Below are 12,889 nucleotides of genomic sequence, written 5' to 3'. Positions count from 1 at the left end.
CTGGGACTACAACTCCCACCAGTCCTTGGGAGAGAGGCATGAACATCTGCATGCGTGAAGGGAGGAGCCTCAGCTTCCATTGGCCCAGCACAGCTGTTGTAATGCTCCTGGGCACGGTTTTTGTAAGGCCTCTCAGGAGCTTCCGCTCACCTACATAGATGCTCCATTTCCCCTCCTCTGGTAATAATAATAATAATAATAAATAGATTTTTATTTATATCCCACCCTCCCCAGCCGAAGCTGGGCTCAAGGCGGTAAGTGGGATTGCTCCACAAAGACTGGACCCTGACAAAAGGGATCCAAGAGTTTTTATATTAATTTACAGTAATTACAAATTCAGTCACCCAATCAGATCATTTTGTTTCTCTCTCTCTCGCTTACGAAGCTCATTGGTATGCACATGCTGTCTCTTTGTGATTTGTCTGAATTGCAAACAGTGAGAGCATGCGTACTAGCTGGCTTTAGACAAAGGAAATTCCTCGTAGTCTGCTAGATTTTTATTGCAGGGTTAAGTTTCACCACAGTATTAGGTTTCTCCACCATTATCGAGCATGTTCAGATCATACCAAAACCTCAGTTCAGTATGTTTCCCTGTTCTTCACTACCTCAATACCTCACAATAGCAGAGGGCCAAGGAAGTTGGTGTGCATTGTCTGGGTTGGGGTAGGGGGTGACTGAGCTGGCTGCGTTATTTATTTTTCTCATATGTGACACCAACCACCTCCTAAGGCTCCCCTGGAGCTGACTGGCAGTTTCTCTATAGCCTGGCTCTTCACCACAACTTTAGTTTACTTTCCTCCTGCCCATCCCCAAAACAGGCTTCATGTGAAAGCTGTTCAGCAATGCTATAGAGGCCAAATTGCATCAGGTCTGGTTTTTACTCAGTAAGCCAGTCTTTACTTTCCTGACCCAGAGTCACAAAGAGCGTTTTTTATTTTAACCTCTCTAGCTACTGAGGACCATGAGACCAGTCAAGAACATTCCATTTTATGATTCTTGGTAAAAGTGTGTAAGTACTTTTTGCAAAGGCAGGGGATAAATGATAGCAGAAAAAGGGAAGCGCCTAATGTTTTTTTGTGCAAGGTGGGAGGAAAGCACATGGACAGGATTCAAACTATGTTCAATAGCTTAGCATTCCAAAACTGCTGCTTCTCTCAGCTTGCACTGAACAATTCTCTCTTAATCTCCTTCCGGTGTTCTTCAATTCTACTTCACTTTGCCTAAGTCCAGCTGCACCTTCACAACAACAAAAATGCTATAGAGTTGCTGCATCTTTAAAAGTTGTGCAGCAGAGATTTTTTAGCACGTGTAGCTTCCCAGATGTTTGCAAGAAATACCTGCTGACATTGCTTCTTCTAGGCAACTATTAAATGTTACTTTCCATATGCGAAGTCCACAGCAAAGTTTGAATTTAAAGGGGAACCCCCCCCCCCAGAACATATTATGAAACCTGTTAAAGAGGATGGTAATTTGGTGAAATTATAAAATGCTTATGTATGGAATTTGGATTTTAAACATTGATGGTGGGCGAGTGTGAGGTCGTTAGTATTGTAGAGCTGGATATAACTTTTAAGCTTGAAATAAAATAAAATATTTTTTAAAGGAGAAACTTGGTATTTGCATTTAAAACTAAAAAGAAACAATCCAGTTTCTATTTTTAATTATTTTTATGTAGTCTGATTTAAATACATGAGTGCAGAGAGAGAGAGGGGGGGAACACTGTTTGGTCAAGCGTTAAAAGGACGCAAAAGATACAATTCAATTAAAGCTTAAAGTTATGCAAAATAAGCAGAGAGATCATTTTACAACAGCAGTAACTATTGATACTGCAAGGCAGAGTTTTTTTTGCCTCCCATACAGCTTCTTGATGAATTACAGATGCTCTGGTTGTATTCATAATGAACTTGTTGGGCTGTAACCTTGTTTATAACTTCATAATTTTATTCCTAAAATTATATATACCACCATCTGCAGAGCATAGGTGGTTCAAAACAAAGTTAATAATAATAAATAACAAAAGTAACTCTTTAGTGATCCCCATATTAGCTTTAACATTTTTTAACCTTTAAGAGTTTGACCAAACTGCGGGAGGCAGTGGAAGACAGGAGTGCCTGGTGTGCTCTGGTCCATGGGGTCACGAGTTGGACACGACTAAACAACAACAACAAAGAACAGCCTTTACCAAAGGGGTCATGGACTTTGAAGCAGCACAAACTCAGGATAAAAAGGAGAAAGGTGCTAAGAGGAAGGCACATTTGGCAAACCCTCACTGTGATCAACTCCCACCCGGAAACTTATGTCCCCGCTGTGGAAGTACGTGTGGATCCAGAATTGGCCTCCACAGTCACTTACAGACTCACTGTTAAGACAATCTTACTCAGCTATGAGTGATCGCCAAAGAATAATCTTTTAAAAGCTCTTATTACACTTCCTAGTGTAATATTAGAAAAATCTTGCATTTCAGGCAGGTTGTATACAAGATCATGGGGTTTACCCTCTATGAAAAGGGGAGTCTAAGCAAAAAAAAAAAAAGTTACAAACTTTTGTGCATCAATAACTTGCATTTTGTATATCAGCCTAGAACATCTTGTGTCTGTCCACATGCATTTTCTGTCATCATTAAGGGGCAGCATATTTCAGACAAGGGGACATAGCTTGCTGAGGAGCACCCAGAGACTTGAGGTGGGGGCTTTCTGGTTGATTCAGTTCTGGCCACCATACCAAGCAAGCTTTCAAGAGGGAAAAAAGGAGTAGTGGTGGTGGAATGAACAGAACAGTTTTTGAAGGCAAAGAAAAATGCTAGAGAGTTCCCCAAATACAGAGTGCAAGATGAATTCAAAAGCAGTTGAGTATGTTTCTTTAGGAGGCAAAGCTACCCGGTGTGTGCCTTTAATACTACCAGGTATCTTTTTGAACATAAGGTTTAAGTTTGAAGAAGGAAGAGAATGACTGCAAATGTTTCTCTATGATCCACCAAACTGCAGGGTATTTGTTTGTTCGTTAGGAAAACACCTCCTAAATGCACTTAAGGCAAAGTGATGAGGTCAGAGGACATGCCAGCCAGAGGGAGGATGCTACCAGCAGAGATAAACTACATTTTGTGGAAGACTTGAAGAGAGAGTTGAATTTGGGGCTCTGTAAGCTAACAGCATCTTGGGGCACTGGCTGCCTCTACATATCAGATGTAAACTTGAATGTAGAAAAAAACAAGCTGTTCTACCACCTATCATTGTTCAATAAATTTGTATATAAATCTCAAGTATTACACTGAGCATCTCATCTTAAGATATTTGTTTGTTGTTCTAAGTTCATGGGCATTTGGTTTGCTTAGCTGCAGGAGTGCTATTCTTCTCTTAAGGACCACTGCTTTCTTTACTGCTGAAGCAACTGAGCTTCCACCATTAACTGTACTTAGTGGAATATTAGAATTGACCCAGGTATATCTGAAAATTGCCCCTCCTGCCAGTATATAGAAGCCTGAAGCATGGGCCTCTATTGTTTCTCTAAACAAACACTTACAACCTCTTGGATATAGTTCTAATATAATGCAACTGTTTCCTTGGTAACTAATTGCTATCACCTCACAAAGCTTATCTAGGATTTGAAAAGATAAAACAATTGTATCTAGTCATTTTCTACCAGTCCTTTATCTTTGCCTTGCACCTTCCTAAGATAAGAGCAAGTACACAAAAGGTTTGCCCAAACTGGAGAGTTTGTTAAGAAGATCTAGAGAGATATTTGCTTTGTAAATTTAAGGTTTCAATAGTTCAGCTTCTACTGTTAAATAACCCTTGTTACTTGTTGCTCCTTATCTAGTAACAAATTCTACCTTTACAGCACAATGTCCCTCCTTAGAAGTAAAAGCAGGTTTCAATATTTCAACTTCTGCTGTTAAAATAACCCTCAGTAACATCAAGCTGTTAAGCTGTTCCCCTTTCAAGTTGCAAACTGCTTTTACAGTATAATGTCTCTCCTTGGAACTAAAAGTGATTCAGAAAAGGAAATTGGATCACCAGCCCTACTGTAAAACCCTCATAAACCAGCCTCCCCAAGTGCTCTTTGCGAAATCAGTCTTCCTTGTTGCTTCCTTCTCTTTTTATATGGAGTTAGAATCCACTCTTTCCCCCCTTTGGCTGGTTGGCTGGGTAGATTAAAGCCATGATTCACCTGACTTAAAATCTTGGCACTACTATAACCTTAATTTGCAGCTGAGCTGGATTTTTCTTTTTTCTTTTTAAAAAAGGGCTTTAAAAAGTTCTTAAGAATAACAGCTGTTAACAGCTTCCAACTATTTTATTCAGCTGTGTTTCGTTAAGTCTCGGCCCCACCTCATCTCTTCCTGTTACACACAATAAGTCATGACCTTTATAACAATTCTGCCAGCATGCAACTGGTCCTCTCATTAGCCTTTGCTCCTTTCAACAAATGTTTGTGGACAGAATTGAGTTTAGCTATAAAGGAAATCTGGGCAGCTGCAGTTTCCTCTAGCTTGTAATTCTAGCTTGCCAACCTCTCTTTCCCCAAGAGATTGTCAAATAGCTGTGTTTAGAAGGCTGATGTGAGTCTTAGGTAGAAAATGAACCACAAAGGTCCCATGGAAATCAGTGGCCATGAGCTAACTTAGTCATGCCTAAGGCTGCAATCCTAACTCCACTTACCTTGCAGTAAACCCTACTGAATTCAGTGGTACTTACTTCTGAGTAGGCTTGGTTAGGATTGCACTGTTGGCCCACTAAAATCAATGATCCAAAAAACAACACTAATTCCTTTGCTTTCACAGACTTGTGCTCTGGCCTGCTGCAGCAGGTGGCTCTCATTTGCAACACAGCTACTCCCCATACTTCTCTGGAAATCACGACAATCTCAGAACAAACACAATAGGAATTCTCACGTTTGTGGGGTTACCTAGTTGAGGATGTTTCAGGGATGGGAAGTCCAAAGCTAAACTTTCCCTTTTGCTCTTGGAAAAATACAGTCAATGAAAAATAATCAAACACAGACACACACTGAATATAGATCAATATACACACCAGCAATTTGAAACACAGCAAGGATCTCACCACCCTGCTGCATTGCAAGTTAATTTTTTTATCTTGCTGTTCAGATCAGAGGGGGGAGATGTCTTCACCTGATGCCCATTACCTGATTTGCTTTCCCACACCAAACTCCCAATTCACAGAAGCTGCCATCCGCTCATGCACTATGGCTGCCTGAAATGTATACAACCATGGCTTCTGTTTTCAAATAGGATGGACATGGGTTTAAGCAAAAGCGTGTCAAATAGGGGCATTTCCCAGGAAGCTACAACCTACTTTTATGGCTTGCAGCTAATGTCACATGCTGTTGCTATGAAGTAGGTTAGGCTAAGACAGACATAGGCAAATTCGGCCCTCCAGATGTTTTGGGACTACAATTCCCACCATCCCTGACCACTGGTCCTGTTAGCTAGGGATGATGGGAGTTGTAGTCCCAAAACATCTGGAGGGCCGAGTTTGCCTATGCCTGGGCTAAGAGATAGTGAATCCTCATGGCTGAGCAGGGATCAACCTCAGATCTCCCCAGTCCTAGTCCTACATGCTAACCACTACACTACACTAGCTTTCCATGTTGACAAAACCATGGTTTTTGGTTTGCTTTGGTTTAGCCAGAAATACAAAACCATTGTATTTCTTGCACTGAGGGGTAATGTGGAATTGATCTTCACTGAGCTTTTATTTTTGGAATGAAACCAGTTTCCGAGAAAACACTTTTCAAGGGCAATAGATCTAGATTGTGTGTAGACTACATAGGAAAAACAAGTAGCCTCCATTGATTCTAGACTCAGTCATGCAGCTCACATTGTTGCAGAACTCCATGTAGTAAATGTACCTCAGGCAAAGGAACCTTTTTTCCTGGAGAAATACGTTTAGGATCACAGCCATTTTGATGTAGCCTACGCAGCCTTTTCTGCTCCCAAGAGAACAGATTTTCTAACAAAGGCCTTAGTTCTCTGACAACCAGGGTCATGTCCTTGTTGAGTCATGCCTTTGCCTGGCAACTCTCGGCAACGTATTGTCCTTTTCTGCATGAGTTTCTCTGCTGTTTAATATTGTATTAATGTCAGGTAATGATGGTAAATTACTGTATACACCAAATAACTATTTTATTAGAGCCCCTATTGGAACATTTCTAGCCGAGTGTTTGTTCTTGGAAGGCAAGTGATGTTGCTAAGTAGTGGCAGGAGTTACTTAGGGACACAGAGGTGAGACTGTGTCACTGAGCAAAGAGGATGTAGCTACAGCTATCCAATAAATTGTGCCTGTATATATTATAAATCATGCTCAGAGCTAATCCGCTTAGTGTGTAAGTTAGAACACAGACATTATTTCTTCTAGTCAATAGCTCCATGTAAACATGAGCCTGTTGCTGATCACATGCAGTATGGGGCAATTCATGGATGCAGCAGCTTATGGTGTGCTGGGGGACAGCCACTGCTACTTTCTGGGAAGTAGAGGGCGACAGGTGAGGTGGCAGTGAGTCTGGCCGGGTGCAAACATGCTGACTGGTGGAGCCAATCTGGAGTGCTGATCTTGCCACTGCCTTTCCCTTTTGTCTCGCCAAAGGCAAGGTGGTTCTTTCAAGATGAGATTGAGAAGCAATACAAAATGCACAAGTGAGTGAGAAGATGAAAGATTTTATTCTAAAACAGCAAGCAATGCATTCAGACCAAGCAAACACTTCAACCTGCCACTTGGAAGCCCTCAAGAAGCGGAAAAGCGACTCTCCCAGGTCGCCTCAGTTTGCATAGCCCTGTGGCTGATCAGTCTGTGCACAAGCTTCAGAGAAACCGTCAGATTTTATAGACAACCTGTGTAGCTTTGAAGACTGGCCATGTGCAGATCATCCATTGCTCACCTCTTCCCAATGCCTCACCAAGCACTATCCTCCCAAACTGACAAGGCAGGCTTCACCTCCTTCCAATGGCCCCAAAACATTTAAAACTGTTCTCAAAACATTCATATTGCAAAATAGCGATGAGAAACCAAAATACATTCCATCAAAAACTTAACAGGAGAGGGAGGGAGAAGGAACAGAGGTAGGAAGGGTTCCATGACAGACCGCTTACTCCTAGATACATTTTGTCTTCCAGGTGCATTTCCCATAAGCCTTTCTTCTTTCTGCCTCTTGGCTTTTCTCTTTTTCTATGTTCTTGTCATTTTTTTTGCATACAGTCATAGAATCATAGAATTGTAGAGTTCGAAGTGATCCCAGGGGTACCGTAATCTAGAACCCCCCCCGCAATGCGCTGTTGAAAATACAATAAAAGTTATTTACCAAACAACAACACCTTTTTGGTAGACTAAAATGCAGCTGAACAGCTGACTGGTGCTTGCCCTGACTTCCTGGCAGGGCTGTGGAAGTTCTTCCCCGGTTTCTGAATTGGTCCGTGATGAATTGCACTTTGCACGTCTGATTGGAATACTCATCTAGCTTGTAGATACATGTAGAGGTCTGCCTCAGTGACCCTGCTTGGATCTGGGCATCTGTAAACAACACAGATGAGATGCACACATACCTAAACCATTCTCAATGCAGCTTAGTGAGGAATGCAATTAAATGTAGATAAATTAGGGCCGAAGCAATACGTGGTCTTTGCAATGGTATAACAAGAAGTCATTGGATTATAGGGACATGTGACAATGACTCAGGGTGGCAAAGACCTTGGATAGCCTTACTTATCAAGAAAAGCGTTCATTAGTCAGATAAATTTAGATACAAGTCAGTATGCAATTATCCACAACTTCCTGCAGAGCTCACGTACCAGCCCATTTCTATGCCATTGCTCCCTCTTCATTTTCTACCGCCTTATTGTAAGGGGAACAGAGGCAGAGTCACCCTGTCACATAGCACTTTGCTCACAGTTGGATCTGAAAGCAAATGACACTTCATTCAAATGTCTCAGATGACTGCTATAGACTGCTGCTGCGCCATCCTGGCTGGCTTCGCATCTCATCTGTGGCCAGGGCGGTCCATTTGTATGATCCACTGCAGGATCTCTTCATATTGCATGCATCCATGAAGTGGACCCAAGCTCACAATATAGATATTAACCTATGGAATCCATAACCATAATATGGAGTGGATCCTTGGGTAGGCGAATTCATCAGTTTATTAGCAATGATTTGCAATAATAATAATAATAATAATAATAATAATAATAATAATTTATTTCTACCCCGCCCATCTGGGGTTCTATGGAATTTCTATGTTTTTATGAAGTATACCTGATAGAGATGGGGGAGAATTTCATTTGGTCCACATCTGCAGTAAACTGACCTAAAGGTAAAGGTACCCCTGCCCGTACGGGCCAGTCTTGACAGACTCTAGGGTTGTGCACCCATCTCACTTAAAGAGGCCAAGGGCCAGCGCTGTCCGAAGACACTTCCGGGTCACGTAGCCAGCGTGACATCGCTGCTCTGGCGAGCCAGAGCCGCACACGGAAACGCCGTTTACCTTCCCGCTAGTAAGCGGTCCCTATTTATCTACTTGCACCCAGGAGTGCTTTCGAACTGCTAGGTTGGCAGGCGCTGGGACCGAACAACGGGAGCGCACCCCGCGCGGGGATTCGAATCTGCACCTAATTTGATCTCATACACAGATCAGAACATAATTATACTTTGGATTTTGCATTTCTCCAAATTTTGTGACAAAGTTTTTGGCTCAAAAACTCCATACTAAAATGCATACTATTTTTTTTTTTTGCGTATTTTAGGATAAAATGTGTTTGGAAATACATGCGCTGAGATAAAATATGATAAGATGCATCCTTTGGTACATATTTAGGTACGAAGTTCCAGGTTTTTTAAGAAAATGACAGAAAAATATGGATGGTACAGATGTTTGAATGCATACATGTAAAATTGACACGGACCAGAAACAGAATGATTCTCCCATCCCTACTTGGGATGGGGATAAACAAAGGGAGGATGGCTGTTACATCCAAGCTTGGTTTATGAACACCAGGAAGGTGATCCCATTGGAAACACAATGTTGAACTAGGTTGGCGTTGGTCTACTCTAACATGAATCACCTCTTTAAGATAGTACAAATTCCCTACCTACGTTTCCATCCTCACACTTGATGTCCTCCAAGCAGATGCTGCTCCAGACTCTAGCGCCCATCAGCAACAGCCAGCATAGCCAATAGTCAGCAATGATGGGAGTTATAGTCCAGCAACATCTAGAGGGCCACAAGTTCTCCATTCTGGCTCACAATGCTCTGAAACCAAACGAAGACCTGCTTATACAACTAAGCAGGTCTCAATCAGGTGTGTTGCTGGGCAGGAGCTCTTTTACATGCAGTTGCCTGAGCTCCATGATGGAAGAAAAGTAGGATATAAGTGTAATTAAATAAATGCCTGTACTCCACTGATATTTCCTATTTGAATGGTTTTTGTGTGCATGCTTTTGCTGGTCTTTTCAAAATAATCTCTCTGTGTTTGTAGTGATACTTTCCTGCAATGCTGTTCAGCATGCTTGCCCCATTGTTTTTGTAGCCAAAATACCCCCTGCATACCAGAGATAGAGATCAGCCCCCCCAATATTTAGGGGGAAAACCCTTTGGGGCCCCCTAACAGCCCAGTGTGGACTGATCAAGTCATGGGGGGATGGAATCTGAGGAGTGGGGAATAGAATGGAGTGGGCAAAATCCTGAACAGCATAGGAAGAAGAGGAGTTTGGATTTGATATCCTGCTTTATCACTACCCGAAGGAGTCTCAAAGCGGCTAACATTCTCCTTTCCCTTCCTCCCCCACAACAAACACTCTGTGAGGTGAGTGGGGCTGAGAGACTTCAGAGAAGTGTGACTAGCCCAAGGTCACCCAGCAGCTGCATGTGGAGGAGCGGAGAAGCGAACCCGGTCCCCCAGATTACGAGACTACCGCTCTTAACCACTACACCACACTGGCTCTCAAGCCAGGAAGCTGCCTTACACCGAGTCAGATAATTGGTCCATCCAAGCTCAGTATTGATTGCAATGGCTGGCAGTGACTCTCTGGGGTTTCAGACTAAGTTATCACCCAGACTTACCTGGAGATGCCAGGGATTGATACCAGCCCCTTCTGCATGCAAAGCAGATGTTCTTCTGCTGCAGTGCAACCCTCCCCCGCTGCAGCATTTTGTTATATCTCAAATTATATAAATATCTATAATTTGAAATCTCAGTGCTCCATCTTTCTGATTGATGTTTACCACTTATTGGTATTTTTTATTGCAGCTGTCTTTCTTGTGGTCAGGAAAATGTCAAAGCTTGTAATGTCATTGTCAATTTCATGAGCAGAAAGAGCTGAGAGAGACAGACAGACATTAGCGGGGGAAGTATAAACTTGATAGATTTTGCTTCTAGGCCTCCTATAGTTAAAGCTACTCCAGGAAAACAAGAGGAACCTCTAGGGTGGCAGAGGAGGAGAAGGAGCTTGGCACTTGTGGGTATTATTTTTTAAACAAGGGATGTACATATCAGCTTTTCATCCCCATCTTTGGTAACAGTGATCGTCTGTGATTCCACCCATTGCTTTGTTTACTAGTTGCTGGCATTGGATGCAGAAGAGCAAAGAGACCTCTTCTCGACATTAATTCTCAACATTAAAAGTGTAGGCTTGATTATATACAACAAGCGGCAATAGAAGGAAGCATCTCCACCCCATTGTTTAGCCCAGACACTGAGGTCCAGCTCTGAGGGCCTTCTGGTGGTTCCCACACTGCGAGGTTACAGGGAACCAGGCAGAGGGCCTTCTTGGCAGTGGCACCTGCACTGTGGAATGCCCTCCAATCAGATGTTGAGGAGATAAATAACGATACAACCTTTAGAAGATATCTGAAGGCAGTCCTGTACAGTGGTACCTCAGGTTACATACGCTTCAGGTTACATACGCTTCAGGTTACAGACTCCGTTAACCCAGAAATATTACCTCGGGTTAAGAACTTTGCTTCAGGATGAGAACAGAAATCGTGCTCCAGCGGTGCGGCGGCAGCAGAAGGCCCCATTAGCTAAAGTGGTGCTTCAGGTTAAGAACAGTTTCAGGTTAAGTACGGACCTCTGGAACGAATTAAGTACTTAACCCGAGGTACCACTGTATAGCGGAGTTTTTAATGTTTCATGTTTTATTATGTTTTTGTATATGCTGGAAACTGCCCAGTGTGGGCGGGGTACAAATATCTTCTTCTTCTTCTTCTTCTTCTTCTTCTTCTTCTTCTTCTTCTTCTTCTTCTTCTTCCTGAAAATAGAGAATACAGCCTCTGTGAGAAGCTCTAAGGAAGTTATATTGCAATTACTGAGCATTCCTGAGTTATGGGGAAGAATAACTTCTTACAATCCTGCTGTAATCATCCATTACAGCAGGATTGGGATATTCTAGGCTATGTTAGCCCAATTGGGCTCAGCATAGGTCCCAATCTGGCCCTCAAAGCCATTCCCAAATTGTTAAGCCCTTGCAAATTAACACTTGAACCAGACCCTGTATGAGATGTCTGGGCTATAAGGGTTGAACACTGCTAGAAACGAACAAGCAGGAGCTTAAAGGGAGCTTCTGATTGGTTCTGACATGGAGCCATGCTTGGAAAGGGCCAATCAGTTGATTAGCATTGCCCAGTGCAACCAAGGTACTGGAGGAAGCAGTTGGGATTCAAAGTGCTTCCTCCAGTGCTTTCAATCCAAAAGGCTTCCTCTGCTTAAAACCAGAGCTACAATTCTCAGCACTCTTAACAAACTATATTTCTCCCCATCCTCCATATCTGACTGAATGTCGTATCATCCTAGGGAGAAGAACAATAGCCAGAATTCTCTGTGTGAGTTTGGACTAATGTTGGAAGCTGGAGGCCTGACTGTTCTGTCTGGACCCAAAGCTATGACTTGGGAATTCTCTGGAAACCTAAGAGGAAAGCAAGATCTACTGGGGTGTTAATGCTGTGAGTGACTCCTTTTTATGCCCAGGCTATATAAATGTGTAAATAAAACTATATATCCTAAAGACATCACAGTCTCCATTGATCTGAACCCTGGGTCTCTTGCCGCTTAAAGTGCACGCAGCAATGTTATTCATTTGGTAATTGCAGTTATGATGTAAGTAATACAACATGTGAAATCAACCTTGGGTCACTTGTCAAGTGTGGCCAGCTATGGATGGCTTGACTAGTGGTAAAAAGAGCAAAAATAACTTGGTGATTCTTTCACGTTACCAGAGAACGGGAGAGACTGGTCTGTGTTGGATACTTTTGGTATTAAGGCAATCCAGAAAAGCTGAAAAATAAATATCACTGCAATTCTACTAGGCTTTGTCAAAGCTAACAGCAGACTCCTATGGGGTGTACAAAGATTTATGAAAGCAATTCCAGAGTTCCCAATGCATTTTGAGCAAATTTCTCTTCTTCAGGGGAATAGCTAATAGAAATGAATGTCAAGGGAAAAAAGGACTTTGTGGACATGCATGTCTCTGTTCTCCAAAACAATAAAAAACTAAGCAGCAAGAAGCTGGAAAAATATGCATTTATTAGTCAGGTGCATTAAAGAATTGTTTGTCTCAATAGCTTATTTGATTTTGTGTTCAGGTTTCCATTTTTTATACAGTTGCTATAGGCTATATCCCTATGGTAGATATGGTCTTTGTGTTTAAAAGCAAGATGTACTTTTAAAAATTGTCTTTCAAGATCTAAACATAAACCCAAAATCAGCTCGAAAGGAGGAGGCCCTGGAGGCATAGCCATACTATCAGAAGAATTTTAAAAAACAAGCCATCTTTTGAAATCATCAACCTCTTTTCAACTATAAGTCCACACACAGATGAAGCACTGGATGACACCAAAACCTTTGGGAAGGCAACCAAATTTATAGCTCCTGCTTTTACTGTTTATT

This window comes from Podarcis tiliguerta (assembly GCF_965153285.1).
Source record: "Podarcis tiliguerta genome assembly, chromosome: 10".
NCBI lineage: Eukaryota > Metazoa > Chordata > Lepidosauria > Squamata > Lacertidae > Podarcis > Podarcis tiliguerta.
This window is presented reverse-complemented; position numbering follows the sequence as displayed.